A 15,039-nucleotide genomic window follows, 5' to 3' on the forward strand; every position below is an offset into this window, starting at 1 on the left:
GAACCTGTTGCCTTTTTGATCCCTTCATACATGCCTCTAGCATTCCCTGTGTCAAAAGACATCTGGATATTCTGGCAAAGTTGTAACCAGTAGTCATTGGTGCAGCAATCTGTCGGACTTTACCTCGAGCGGCTCTGAGTGCGTTCAGAGTCTTCTCAGTTGGATCTCTCTTGAAATTAATGAGAGCGGACACTTGGCTTCAATGATAGGTTCCATTACAGTGACATTAGCCTCGAGCAGTCAGCATTTCTCTGCAATAGCTTCTCTTATGTTGAAAGTGCGGCATTTTGTAGGTGGTGGCTTGAAGTATGTTCCATTTCACTTCTGCACTGTGTGGGAATGCTGTAGAGTGTCTGTTCAATCAACTCAGGGAGCTGTTGGTTTGCATCTGGGTAGGTAATATGGATGACATTGATACGAGGACAGCATTTCTGCTTTAAATGAAAATACTTCAAAGCTTGCATCCTGACCCTGGTGCATACCAGGGAGTAAGCTATATCACGGACAGTGCTCTGGTAACTGTGTGTGTTGAGAATGCTGTTGAGAGAGTCACATCTGGTGATGATCAGATCCACCTGGTGCCAATGCCCTGATCTTGATGTCTTGTGGTGTGGTTTGGACACCTTGTGGCATGGTTGGTTCTGAAAGAAGGTATGAGTTACACAAAGCTTGTGGTAACAGCAAACTCTCTGTCCGTTCTCATTTATCTTTCCCAGCCCATGATGTCCGAGGCAGGAGGGCCATGTCTCATGATCTGTGCCCACTCTTGTGTTGAAATCCCACTGTAAATAAAAATGTTCTGAATTAGAGGGACAAATCTTCTGAGCAGTGGCAATCACTCCTTTTCATTATACTAGGATATCCACCACAGGTACCCTCCACATTTCTGACATGGACTTTCGAACCGGGCCTCTTCAGAAATGCGGAGGGTACCTGTTCTCGGAGCCTTTCATTGTGGTGCAGGATCGTTGGGGGAAGCCAAGCCACTAGCACTAGCAGCCATATTTTATAAGTCTTCATTCACTAACAGAGTGAAAAGCTTTGGGACTTTGAAATATCTATTCAGTGTGTTAGTGAATGTGTGTGACTGAGGTAAATGGATAAGTGGGTAGAATGGTAGGGTACCAGCTGAGCAGGATGGCAGAGCAGGTAGGGGATAGATGGCATGGTGAGTAAAATGTTAAGGTGGTAGGGTGGGGAGGATGGTAGGGTGGCTGGGTGATAGGTGGCAGGATGGTAGGGTGGGTAGGGTGCCAGTTGGGTAGTGTGCCAGCTGGGTAGGGTGCCAGATGGTAGGGTGGGAGAGTGATAAGTAGCAGGGTGGTAGATGGCAAGATAGTAGGGTGATGAGGTCGGATCAAGTCGGGTTGAGGGGGGAATCGGATGGTAGGGGGAGTCAGAGAGTTGGCAGAGTTGGGGACGTAGGGTCATGGGGGCAGACGGTCAGGGGGTTCGGAGGGTTAAGCAAGTAGGAGTGTTGGGGGGACAGTCGGAGGGTTTGGGGGGAGTCAGGGTTTGAGAGGAGTTGGGGGTTCAGGGGGTTGGGGGTGGTTGAAGGGTCGGGGGGGTCAGGGCAGGATCAGTGGGGAGTTGGGGGTGAGGTCAGTTGTATAGTTACCCAGGAGTTACACATTGTTTTTTTCTGTCTAACATTTCCTGGTAACTATCCAGGTAAGTTGGGAACCACCCCCACCCCCCCCCCCCCCCTCCCCGAAGTCTCCAGTTCTAGCTCAGAGTTGGAGACATTTTCGGAGGCCCACAGGGAGGAAGGGAAATGAAACCTCCAGGCAATTCCTACAGAGACCGAAAGGTCTGGGCCAGGGATTCTGCTGATAGCAGTGTCAAGCTCCTCATAGAACTGGTCTTTTGCCTCTGTAATGGCCCACAGCATTGCAACATAGATACTCATGAGGTTAACAGCCCTTGATTGAGTAGAGAGACAGATGGAGGGAACACTTTCTGAACTATTTGTGGGAGAGGTCTATCATCGGGAGCAGTGAGTTCCTTACATCAAATCTACACCTAGCTCATGTGTTTCCTCTGAACTCTTCCCTGCCCGACGAAAGTCTAATATTTTTCTGTCAGAGACATGCTCTCAGTGAGCCTGGTCTCTTGTAGGGAAGCGACGTCAATGTTCAACCGATCAATTTCTATGTCGACCACAACCGTCTTGCATGTGTTGCCAACCAGCTGTAATTCGTCTATCAATCCCATGCACGTGGTCCTGATGTTCCAACTCACCAATCGAAGAGTTGGCATCCTCTTTCTTTTCGTTTGCTTGCCTAGTGCGATGCATTCGGTCCCCTATTTGAGCAGAAACTCTAAGCTTCAAGCACCCATTGATGCACACGGACTGTGGTGGGTCAGCACCTTACTAGTGGGGGGCTGCACACCTTGAGTTGGGCATTGGCTGACCAGTGGGACATGAATAGTCTCTCTCACCATTGGAGTCAGCCTAGAGCACCCATTCTCTATGCCAGTCAAGGTGGTCTTATCACTCATAACTGCTGTCTCCTTGTTGTGTTAACTCTCTGCAGAGAAACTGGAGTGTCCTCTCTGGGATGCAAGCCTGGGCAAAATTTATGGGGACCCTGGACTACCAACATCAGGGACCCCACTTGACAATGATCCAGCCAACTATTCTCCTCATCAGGTTCAAAGAGCACATTAAGAATTAAGCACATAATCTCCAAAAATGGGAGCATTATGTGCCCGCGCCAATGTGTTATTGGGCATGATGACATTGGGTCGCATTCCTGACGTCATCATGCCAATTCCAGATAATACGGCAGTCAGGCAGAGCTAAAAATTGGGACCCTGTTTGCATTATTCAATTCTCATTAAATGGGGTAATTAAGATCATTAATCAGCCAATTGACTGGAATAAAATGTTGGTGTGAGCAGAGTGTGTTTCACTCCAGGTGGGTTTCCTGTTTTTTATTAGGCAGCTTGTCAGGGCGAGTTTCAGGGCTCCACCTGAGCCCTGAGTTTCAGCTTAGCAGTTCAGGGCTCTGTGACTGTTGGAAGTGCTCATACAAGAAGCAGAGTTTACATTTCAAACTTATCTTATTTAGAGGCTTTATTCCTCCTGCAGAGAGGTCTATTTAGACCTTGACCATCACCTTAGCCTTCAAACTAGGCCAAACATGGGGATGGCTGTCTCTGTGGAAGACACAACCTCCAGTGAGGAGAAGAGGAGGATGAGGAGGAGGAGGAGAGTGAGAGGAAGAAGGACACAGCGAGAGGTCCAGGATACACTACTGGTGCGTCGGGTGGCAGAGCTGCGCCAGACCCAGAACGTGATGAAGCCATCGTGAATCCCCAACAGAGGCACAGAAAGACTTATGCAGCTCCTCAAGTATATAGACAGAGATTGAGCTATCAGCAGATGTCCAGGACACAATGCCAGAGGAGGCTCATGCTCTCAAGAGCTGCAGTCACATCTCTTTGTGACATACTGGCAGGGGAGATCTCGTCCAACTGCGTTGGGAGCCACCCAATGCCTATAGCTGTCAACGTTACTGCTGCGCTCAACTGCCTTGTGACAGGGTCCTTTCAGGCAGCATCTGGAGACTTCAGATGTAGCCTGCTGCACACCACTGTATCAAGGTCTTCACTGATGCTATGTTCAGAAGGGCAGAAAATTACATCTCTTTCACGATGGACGGCCAGAGTCAACTCAAAAGAGCCAGAGGGTTTGCAGGAATTGCAGGTTTCCCCAGGGCACTGGGAGCCATTGATTTCACGCACATCATCATAAAGGCTCCTGCTGCCTGCCCTGCACCTTTATTAACCAGGAGGGCTTCCACTAATTGAACGTCCAGCTGGTTTGTGATCATCATCGATGGATAATGCAGTTATGCGCCAGGTAAATGAGCATGACTCCTTCTTTCTTGTAACTCACAGGTGACAGACGTTTTCAGCAGCCCTGATGCCCTGGATGGATAGCTCCTGGGTGACGAGGGTACAAGGGTTGTCCATTGAAGAAATGGCTCATGGCTTCAGTGAGGGGACCCAGAACAGAAGCGGAGAGGAGATACAATGACAGCCACGGTAGTCCCAGGGCCATCATTGAACAGACCACCAGGCTATTGAAAATGAGGTTCAGATGCCTTGACAGATCAGGAAGGGCATTGACGTACATTCCATCACGTATGTCCCTCATGGTCGTGGAGTGCTGTGCCCTCCATAACCTCGCTACCCAGAGAGCGGATGTTCTTGAGGAACAGGGGACACCAGATAGGGGCTATCCATCCAAGGGTGAGGGCAACGATGAGGTGAGGCGACAGCGACATTCAGGTGTAAGGCCCTGGATTTGATCACATGGATGGCCGTGACACAAGGGATGCCTTGATAAGGCAGAGGTTCTAATAGTTTATGAAGTCCTGGCCTCAGAGGTGAATGATTGGCATATGTCCCAGCCATATTCCATGTGGAATGTGAGACCCATGTCACCATCCTGTCAACACGCTTACCCTGTGCAGTTATTGACACTCGAAACATCCTGTCCTGCATCAAACTGCCTCAAACTGTTAAAACATTCTGGAGCCAACCAGGAAACACGTTATTTTGGACCTGGCAATGAGACAGGGTTAATTAAAGAATTTGTAGTAAAGGATCCTCGAGGTAAGAGTGATCATAGCATGTTGGAATTTCACAATCAGTTTGAAGGTGAGAATTGTGGGCGTGAAACTAGAATCCACTTAAATGAAGGCAATTAGAAGGGTACAAGGGTGCTTGCATACAAACAGGGGAGAGACCTCATCTTGAGTGAGACACAGCCAGAGTGAGTGTGGGTATTGGTAATTTGGTGCACAGTGGGAATTGAACTTTCTTTCTCTTTCTCTTTAATTTCTCTTTAATTTTTGTAAGTTCAGTAGTCTAGTTAAAAGGTTGGTAAGGTAGCTGACCCAGCTGATTGTGTGACAGTTAACGGTCAATCACCTAAAGCCTGATTAAGGCCTGAATAGGTGTTGATTACTATTTGAAGCTTAAAAACAAAAAGCTAAAAGCTACTGCGGATGCTGGAAATCCAAAACAAAAACAGAATTACCTGGAAAAACTCAGCAGGTCTGGCAGCATCGGTGGAGAAGAAATCAGTTAACGTTTCGAGCCTTCACGGCCCTTCGGCAGAACTGAAGCATAGTTAGGAGAGGGGTGAAATATAAGCTGGTTTAAGGTGGGGGGGGGTGGTGGTGGCGGGGGGGGAGAGAGAAGTTGAGGGTGTGGTGATTGTGGAGATAAGCAGTGATAGGAGCAGATAATCAAAAGATGTCACAGACAAAAGGATCAAAGAGGTGTTGAAGGTGGTGATATTTGTCTAAGAAAAGTGCTAATTAAGAATGGAAGACAGGGTACTCAAAGTACAGCTCTAGTGAGGGTGGGGTGGAGTGGAAAAGACTAACAAGGTTTTAGTTTTAGATTTAAAAATAATGGAAATAGGTGGGGAAAGAAGAATCTATATAAATTATTGAAAAAAAAAGGTGGGGTGGGGGGGAGAAATGGGGTGGAGATGGGGGGAGGGGGAGTTTAAGATCTAAAGTTGTTGTATTCAATATTCAGCCCGGAAAGCTGTAAAGTGCCTAGTCGGAAGATGAGGTGCTGTTCCTCCAGTTTGCGTTGGGCTTCACTAGAACAATGCAGCAAGCCAAGGACAGACATGTGGGCAAGAGAACAGGGTGGAGTGTTAAAATGGCAAGCGACAGGGAGGTTTGGGTCTTTCTTGCAGACAGACCACAGGTGTTCTGCAAAGCGGTCGCCCAGTTTGCGTTTGGTCTCTCCAATGTAGAGGAGACCGCATTGGGAGCAACGAATACAGTAGACTAAGTTAGGGGAAATGCAAGTGAAATGCTGCTTCACTTGAAAGGAGTGTTAGTGTTTGAAGCTTAACAAGTGTGAGTCATCTCAGCTCACCCTAGCACTATTTAAGAAAGGGACTATTTAGAAGCACACTACAGTGTGCTTGCACACGAACAGTGGAGAGAGCTCATCCTGAGTGAGACACAGCCAGAGTGAGTGTGGGTATTGGCAACTTGATGCACAGTGGGAATTTGGTGAAGAGATATTCAGGGTACTCCCTGTATCAATTTGCTCAAGAACCTCACAGTCTCTCTCCCCAAGTTCGATACCTTCATCCTCATTCTCTTGGGTGAAGACGGATGTGAAGTATTCATTCAACATTCTAGCAATGTCCTCTGGCTCCACCCATAGATTGCACCCTTGGTCCCTTATGGGCCCTACTCTTTCCCTGGTTATCTTCTTCCCATTGATATACTTATAGAATATCTTGGGATTTTCCCTACTTTTACCAGCCAGAGCTTTCTCATATCCCCTCTTTGCTCTTCTAATTGCTTTCTTAAGCTCCACCCTGCACTTTCTGTACTCCACTAATGTCTCCGCTGATTTGCTTCCTTTGTACCTGCTAAAAGCCTCTCTTTTCCTTCTCATCGTATCCAGAACATCTCTGGTCATCCATGGTTCTCTGGCCTTGTTACTCCTTCCTATCACCCTAGCGGGAACATGTTGAGACTGTACCCTCCCCATTTCCTTTTTGAACGCCCCTCCACAGCTCCTCTTGTAGATTTCCCCCACAAGTAGCTGTTCCCAGTCTACCTTGGCCAGATCCTGCCTTATTTTGCTAAAATCCACTCTCCCCCAATCCAAAACACTTTTTTGCAACTTGTCTATTTCTTTGTCCATAACAAGCTTAAATTTTACCATGTTGTGGTCGCTATCACTAAAATGCTCCCCCACCAACACCTCAGCCATCTGTCTGGCTTCATTCCCCAAAATTAGGTCCAGCACTGCACCATCCCTTGTTGGACCCTCTGTATGTTGACCTAAAAAGTTCTCCTGCATACATTTCAAGAAATCCACTCTTTCCAAGCCCTTAATACTTTATCTATCCCAATTAATGTTGGGAAAGTTGAAATCACCTAATATAATTACCCTATTGTTATTGCTTTTACACACCTCCGCAAATTGTGCACATATTTGCTCCTCAATTTCCCGCTGACTATCTGGGGGTCTATAATAAACACCTAACAATGTGGCTACCCCTTTTTTATTCCTAAGCTCTACCCACAAATCTTCATTCGATGCCCCCTCTAAGATATCATCTCTACTTACTGCAGTAACTAACTCCTTAACTAATAATGCAATGCCTCTTCCTCTCTTACCCCCTCCCCGTCTCGCCTGAAGATTCTATATCCCAGAATGTTGAGCTGCCAATCCTGCCCCTCCCTCAACCTTGTCTCAATGATGGCTACTATGTCACAATTCCACGTGTCAATCCTCACCCTTAACTTATTAGTTTTACCTGTGATACTCCTGGCATTAAAGTAGAGGCCATCGAGCCTTGCCTCACTCCCTTGAAACTTAATGCAGCTGTACTCCCTCTGACTTGATTGTTATACTGTATTATGATGTGTCCCTATTCTGCTAACATTCTATGTCCCCTCCCCTTGCTGAATTAGTTTAAACTCCTCCCAACAGCACTAGCAAACCCACCCGCAAGGATGTTAGTCCCGTTCTGGTTCAGATGTAGACCGTCCCACTTGTACAGGCCCCACCTTCCCCAGAAACGGTCCCAATGATCCAGGAATCTAAAACCCTCCCTCCTGCACCAACTCTTAAGCCACGTAATCTTCTGTGCTATTCTCCTATTTGTGAGCTCGCTAGCATGTGGCACTGGGAGTAATCCAGAGATTACAACCCAAGAGGTCTTGTTTTTTAGTCTACTGCCTAACTCCCTGAATTCTTGATGCAAGACCTCAATACTCTTTCTACCTAAATCATTGGTACCAACACGTACCATGACCTCTGCTTTATCACCCTTCCCCTTCAGGATGCCCTGCAGCCGTTCTGTGATTTCCCGGACCCTGGCACCAGGGAGGCAACACACCATCCTGGACTCACGTTGACGGCCACAGTAGTGCCTATCTGTTCCCCTGACTATAGAATCCCCTATTATTATTGCTATTCCTCTCTTCCTCCCTTCCTGTACAGACAGGCTGCTTGTGGTGCCAGAAGCTTGGCTCTGTCTGCACTCCCTGGAGGAACCAGCACCCTCATCAGCCTTCAAAATAGAATACCGATTTGCGAGCAGGACCCCAGGGGACTCCTGAACTACCTACCTGTTTCTCTTGGACTTCCTGGTGGTCACCCATTCCCTTCCTTCCTCAAGTCCCTTCAGCTGTTGTGGGCAGGCAACACAGAGTTCCTTCATATTTTCTGTGTGCTCTCAGTACCTCTGAGTTGGGGCTGGCCCCCCCATCTCTTCAGCATCTGTGTCCGGTGATGGCGTGCTCCTGAAGGGGACAGGTGCCAGACGATCAGGTGCACTTAAAGTTTCATGGCTGCGTCTCCATAATATGACCCTGATCGCTGCGCACAAGTGAGCTGCCCTCGGGCAGACAGGAGTTAGACATTCATAGAGGTAATGTGAAGATCTATGGAGTGTCCTCACAGCATGTCGTCAATATCCTCCTGGAATGTTGTGACTATTAGAGCCTCTGTTGTGTCTCCATGACATAAGCCTGAGCACTGAGGGTATGTGCGCTGCCATCAGCCACACAGGAGTGAAATGATGCAAGGTGAGGATGTCAGGACTGTCCTTACTGCATCTCATCATCATCCTCCACAAACCTTGCGGCTGTTAGGACTGCAAGAGCGTGCCTGCCTCATCTGGCCAGTGTGATGGCCTCATCATCGGCATCCTCAACTTCGAGGATCTCATCACCCTCACCCCCTTTGATGTCCTCCTCATCAGAGGAGATGTGCATCTCTTCCATCTCCTCCTCTGTGGCACAGAAAGACCAGGGAATCACAAAAAGCTAGCATGCAAGTACAGAAAGTAATTAGGAAGACAAATGGAATGTTGGCCTTTATTGCAAGGGGAATGGAATATAAAAGTAGGGAACTCTTGCTATAACTGGACAGGGCATTGGTGAGACCACACCTAGAGAACTATGTGCAGTTTTGGTCACTTTACTTAAGGGGAGACATGCTTGCATTGTAGGCAGTTCTGAGAAGATTCACTAGGCTGAATTCAGGGATGAAGGGGCTGTGTTATGAGGAAGGTTGTACAGGTTGGGCTGGTACTCATTGGAGTTTAGAAGAATGCAAAGTGATCTTATTGAAACATTTAAGATTCTGATGCGGCTTGACAGGGTAGATGCTGAGAGGATGTTTCTCTCCATGGGGGAATCTAGAACAAGGGGGCACAGTTCAAAATAAGGGGTCTCCCACTTAAGATGGAATTGAGGAGGAATTTCTTCTCTCAGAGGGTTCTTAGTGTTTGGAATTCACTTCCCCAGCGAGCAGTGGAGGCTGGCTCATTGAATATACTTAAAGCTGAGTTAGACAGATTTTTCACAGAATCACAGAACCACAGAATCACATAGTGCAGAAGAGGCCCTTCGGCCCATCGAGTCTGCACCAATACGTGAGAAACACCTGACCTACCTAGCTAACCCCATTTACCAGTACTTGGCCCATAGCCTTGAATGTTATGACGTGCCAAGTGCTCATCCAGGTACTTTTTAAAGGATGTGAGGCAACCCGCCTCCACCACCCTGCCAAGCAGTGCATTCTAGACCGTCACCACCCTCTGGGTAAAAAAGTTTTTCCTCACATCTCCGCAAAACCTCCTGCCCCTCATCTTGAACTTATGTCCCCTTGTGACTGACCCTTCAACTAAGGGGAACAGCTGCTCCCTATCCACCCTGTCCATGTCCCTCATAATCCTGTACACCTCGATCAGATCGCACCTCAGTCTTCTCCTCCATCGAAAATAACCCAAGTCTATCCAACCTCTCTTCATATCTTAAATGTTTCATCCCAGGCAACATCCTGGTGAATCTCTTCTGCACCTACTTCAGTGCAATCACATCCTTCCTATAATGTGGTGACCAGAACTGCACACAGTACTCCAGCTGTGGCCTCATCAAGGTTCTATGCAACTCCAACATGACCTCCCTACTTTTGTAATCTATGCCCCGATTGATAAAGGCAAGTTTCCTGTATGCCTTTTTCACCACCCCACTAACATGCCCCTCCGCCTTCAGAGATCTATGGACACACACGCCAAAGTCTCGTTGTTCCTCGGAACTTCCTAGTATCATGTCGTTTTTTGAATACTTTCTTGTCAAATTACTCCTTCCAAAGTTAAATTCCATCTGCCACTTATCTGCCCATTTGACCATCCCGTCTATATCTTCCTGTAGCCCAAGACACTCAGCCTCACTTTTAACCAACCGGCCAATCTTTGTATCATCCGCAAACTTACCAATCCTAATCCCCACATAGTCATCATTTATATAAATGATGAATAATAGGGGACCGAGCACAGATCCCTGTGGTACGCCACTGAACACAGCTTCCAGTCACTAAAGCATCCTTCTGTCATCACCCTCTGTCTCCTACAACTAAGCCAATTTTGAATCCACCTTTTCAAATTACCCTGTATCCCATGTGCATTTGCCTTCTTTATATGTCTCCCATGTGGGACTTTGTCAAAGGCTTTGCTGAAATCCATGTAAACTACATTAACTACCTACCCTCATCTACACACCTGGTCACCTCTTCAAAAAATTCAATCAAATTTGTTAGGTATGACCTCCCTCTGAAAAAGCCATGCTGACTATCCCTGATCAAACCTCGCCTCTTCAAGTGGAGATAGATTCTCTCCTTCAGAATTTTCTCCAATAGTTTCCCTACCACTGACGTGAGACTCACTGGCCTGTAGTTCCCTGGCTTATCTCTACAACCCTTATTAAATAGCAGAACCACATTAGCTGTTCTCCAGTCCTCTGGCACCTCCCCCGTGGCCAGAGAGGAATTAAAAATTTGGGTCAGATCCCCTGCGATCTCCTCCCTTGCCTCCCTCAGCAGTCTGGGACACAAATCATCTGGACCTGGAGATTTGACCACTTTTAAGCCTACCAACACCTCCAACACCTTGTCACTCCCTATATCAATTTGCTCAAGAACCTCGCAGTCTCTCTCCCCAAGATCAATACCATTCTCTTGGGTGAAGACGGATGTGAAGTATTCATGCAACATTCTAGCGATGTCCTCTGGCTCCACCCATAGATTGCACCCTTGGTCCCTTATGGGCCCTACTCTTTCCCTGGTTATCTTCTTCCCATTGATATACTTATAGAATATCTTGGGATTTTCCCTACTTTTACCAGCCAGAGCTTTCTCATATCCCCTCTTTGCTCTCCTAATTGCTTTCTTAAGCTCCACTCTGCACTTTCTGTACTCCACTAATGTCTCCGCTGATTTGCTTCCTTTGTACCTGCTAAAAGCCTCTCTTTTCCTTCTCATCGTATCCAGAACATCTCTGGTCATCCATGGTTCTCTGGTCTTGTTACTCCTTCCTATCACCCTAGCGGGAACATGTTGAGACTGTACCCTCCCCATTTCCTTTTTGAACGCCCCTCCACAGCTCCTCTTGTAGATTTCCTCACAAGTAACTGTTCCCAGTCTACCTTGGCCAGATCCTGCCTTATTTTACTAAAATCCACTCTCCCCCAATCCAAAACACTTTTTTGCAACTTGTCTATTTCTTTGTCCATAACAAGCTTAAATTTTACCATGTTGTGGTCGCTATCACTAAAATGCTCCCCCACCAACACCTCAGCCATCTGTCCGGCTTCATTCCCCAAAATTAGGTCCAGCACTGCATCATCCCTTGTTGGACCCTCTGTATGTTGACCTAAAAAGTTCTCCTGCATACATTTCAAGAAATCCACTCTTTCCAAGCCCTTAATACTTTATCTATCCCAATTAATGTTGAGAAAGTTGAAATCACCTAATATAATTACCCTATTGTTACTGCTTTTACACACCTCCACAAATTGTGCACATATTTGCTCCTCAATTTCCTGCTGACTATCTGGGGGTCTATAATAAACACCTAACAATGTGGCTACCCCTTTTTTATTCCTAAGCTCTACCCACAAATCTTCATTCGATGCCCCCTCCAAGGTATCATCTCTCCTTACTGCAGTAACTGACTCCTTAACTAATCATGCAATGTCTCCTCCTCTCTTACCCCCTCCCCTGTCACGCCTGAAGATTCTATATCCCAGAATGTTGAGCTGCCAATCCTGCCCCTCCCTCAACCTTGTCTCAACGATGGCTACTATGTCACAATTCCACGTGTCAATCCTCACCCTTAACTTATCCGTTTTACCCGTAATACTCCTGGAATTAAAGTAGAGGTCATCCAGCCTTGCCTTACTCCCTTGAAACTTAATGCAGCTGTACTCCCTCTGACTTGATTGTTTTACTGTATTATGATGTGTCCCTATTCTGCTAACATTCTGTGTCCCCTCCCCCTGCTGAATTAGTTTAAACTCCTCCCAAAAGCACTAGCAAACCCACCCGCAAGGATGTTAGTCCTGCTCTGGTTCAGATGTAGACCGTCCCGCATGTACAGGTCCCACCTTCCCCAGAAACGGTCCCAGTAATCCAGGAATCTAAAACCCTCCCTCCTGCACCAACTCTTAAGCTGCGTATTCATCTGCGCTATTCTCCTATTTGTGAGCTCGCTAGCACGTGTCACTGGGAGTAATCCAGAGATTACAACCCAAGAGGTCTTGCTTTTTAGTCTACTGCCTAACTCCCTAAATTCTTGATGCAAGACCTCAATACTCTTTCTACCTACGTCATTGGTACCAACATGTACCATGACCTCTGCCTTATCACTCTCCCCCTTCAGGATGCCCTGCAGCCGTTCAGTGACATCCCGGACCCTGACATCAGGGAGGTAACACATCATCCTGGAGTCATGTTGACGGCCACAGTAGTGCCTATCTGTTCCCCTGACTATAGAATCCCCTATTACTATTGCTCTTCCTCTCTTCCTCCCTTCCTGTACAGGCAGGCTGCTTGTGGTGCCGGAAGCTTGGCTCTGTCTGCACTCCCTGGAGGAACCAGTGCCCTCATCAGCCTCCAAAATGCAATACCGATTTGCAAGCGAGACCCCAAGGGACTCCTGAATTACCTGCCTGTTTCTCTTGGGCTGCCTGGTGGTCACCCATTCCCTTTATCCCTCAAGCCCCTTCATCTGTGGTGTGGCCACCTCTCTAAACATGCTATCCGAGATGCTCTCAGACTCGTGTATGCTCCACAGTGTCCCCAGCCGCCATTCCAGCTCTGAAACCCGAGCTTCCAGGAGCTGCAGCTGGACACACGTCCTGCACACATGCTGGTCTCGGGCACTGGAAATGTCCTTGGCTTATCACATGGAGCACGAGGAGCACACCATGGATTTGAGCTCTCCTGCCATGGCTTATCCCTTTAAAAGAGCCAAGGGTTACGGGTGACAGGCAAGAAAGTAAAGTTAAGGCTACATAAGATCAGCCATGATCTTACTGACTGGCGGAACAAGTTTGAGGGGCTTAATGGCCTCCACTTGCTCCTATTTCTTATGTTCTTACATTCTTATTGAACCTCTTGGTTCACTATATCCAGGTTCAAGGGATTACACTCTTGTTGCTCTATTTCTTGCCAACTTCCATCCATGCCTACTTGTTTTAAGAAGCCTCTTCCTCTTATCCATGGGAAACAGAGGGTTCACTTCAGTCCCTCGGATTTTGCAGCAGGGTCTCTAAGGAAGAGTCAGGGACCCAGGGAGGTATTTTGTCCAGGGGTCCCCTTTCCATTCCTGTGGTTGCTGAAGCCTCAGGAATCAATGTCCAGTTCAGGCACTTTGACACCCGCCCGGAAGAAATCCTTTTTTTTACAGATGTGGGTCATCATCACACCCGCACTATCTGATTGGTTAGGAAACCCGGAGGTGGGATGTTACTGCTGTGACTGAGTTAAAGAGCTACAGCAAAGTCTCATTCAATGACAAACAGTTTCCTAACCTGCCGCCGTCCCCTCTACACGCTCCCCCTGACCCACCACCACCCCACGTCGCTGTCAGCAGGTCTGTTATATTAAAATACCACCCATGGCGGATGAAATTTAATGTAGAAAAGTGTGAAGTGATACTTTTTTATGGAAGAATGAGAAGAGGTAATATGAACTAAATTATACAATTTTAAAGGATGTGCAAGAGCAGAAAGACCTGGGGGTGCATGTGCACAAATGTTTGAAAATGTCAGGACAAATTGAGAAGGCTGTCATAAAAAACAAATTGGCTCCTTAGCTTTATTAATAGAAACAGCATACAAAAGCAAGGAAGTTATGCTGAACCTTTATGGTTAAGCCTCAGCTGGAGTATTGAGTCCAATCCTTGTCACCACACTTTAGGGAGGACGTCAAGGCTTTAAGGAGGGTGTAGATGAGATTTACCAGAATGGTGCCAGGAATGAGGAACTTCAGTTATGTGAAGAGACTGGGGAACTAGGGCTTTTGCCCTTGGAGGAGAAGATTTAGAGGAGATATGATGGAGAAGTTCAAAATCATGAATAGTTTTTGTAGCATAACTAAGAAGAAACTGTTTGTGGTGGCAGAGATCAGTAGTCAGAGGATAAAGATGAAGGTGATTGGCAAAAGAAACAGAGGTGACATGAGGCGAGCAAAATTTATGTAGTGAGTGTTGGGGCTGTATCTTCCGGTCGGTGAGCAGGGGGCAGGGCTGGTCACCGACACGCAAAATGACGCGGGGTGACGTCAGGCGTGTGTCCTGATGTCACCCCGCATCATTTAGATTTTCAGTTCGGCGGGCACACAGTCTAACCTTAAGGCTGGCGGGCAGGCTGGGAGCCCAGGCGGGCTTCTGAATAAACATGAAACCTCATCCACGGGTGGGATGAGGCTTGCTGAGGTTATTAAAATTTTTATAAAATCTCTAAATAAAAGAAATTAACATGTCTCACCTCATGTGACAGTGTCACATGAGGGGACATGTCAGGAATTATTTTTCTCATCTTTATTTAATGTTTCAAACCTGAGCTGACTTCCCTGAGGCAGCACTTTGCCTCAGGGAGACCAGTGCGCTCTTTCGCGCGCACGTGCAGAAGAGTGCACTCCCAGCTCAGGGAATCCCCACCCCCCCCCGCCCGCACAGGGAGCTCT

At 47.2% G+C, this 15,039-nt stretch overlaps 1 long non-coding RNA gene across 1 annotated transcript in view; it reads left to right on the top strand.

Moving 5' to 3' along the window:
- Window positions 1-300: 300 nt before the first annotated feature.
- Window positions 301-15,039, top strand: part of LOC144682459 (uncharacterized) — a 54,406-nt gene continuing 39,667 nt past the window's right edge. The window contains exon 1 of the long non-coding RNA XR_013577039.1: window positions 301-392. This is a non-coding gene — a long non-coding RNA (uncharacterized LOC144682459). The remainder of the gene's footprint in view (window positions 393-15,039) is intronic.

This window comes from Cetorhinus maximus, chromosome 7 (genome assembly GCF_964194155.1).
Source record: "Cetorhinus maximus chromosome 7, sCetMax3.hap1.1, whole genome shotgun sequence".
Taxonomy (NCBI): Eukaryota; Metazoa; Chordata; class Chondrichthyes; order Lamniformes; family Cetorhinidae; genus Cetorhinus; species Cetorhinus maximus.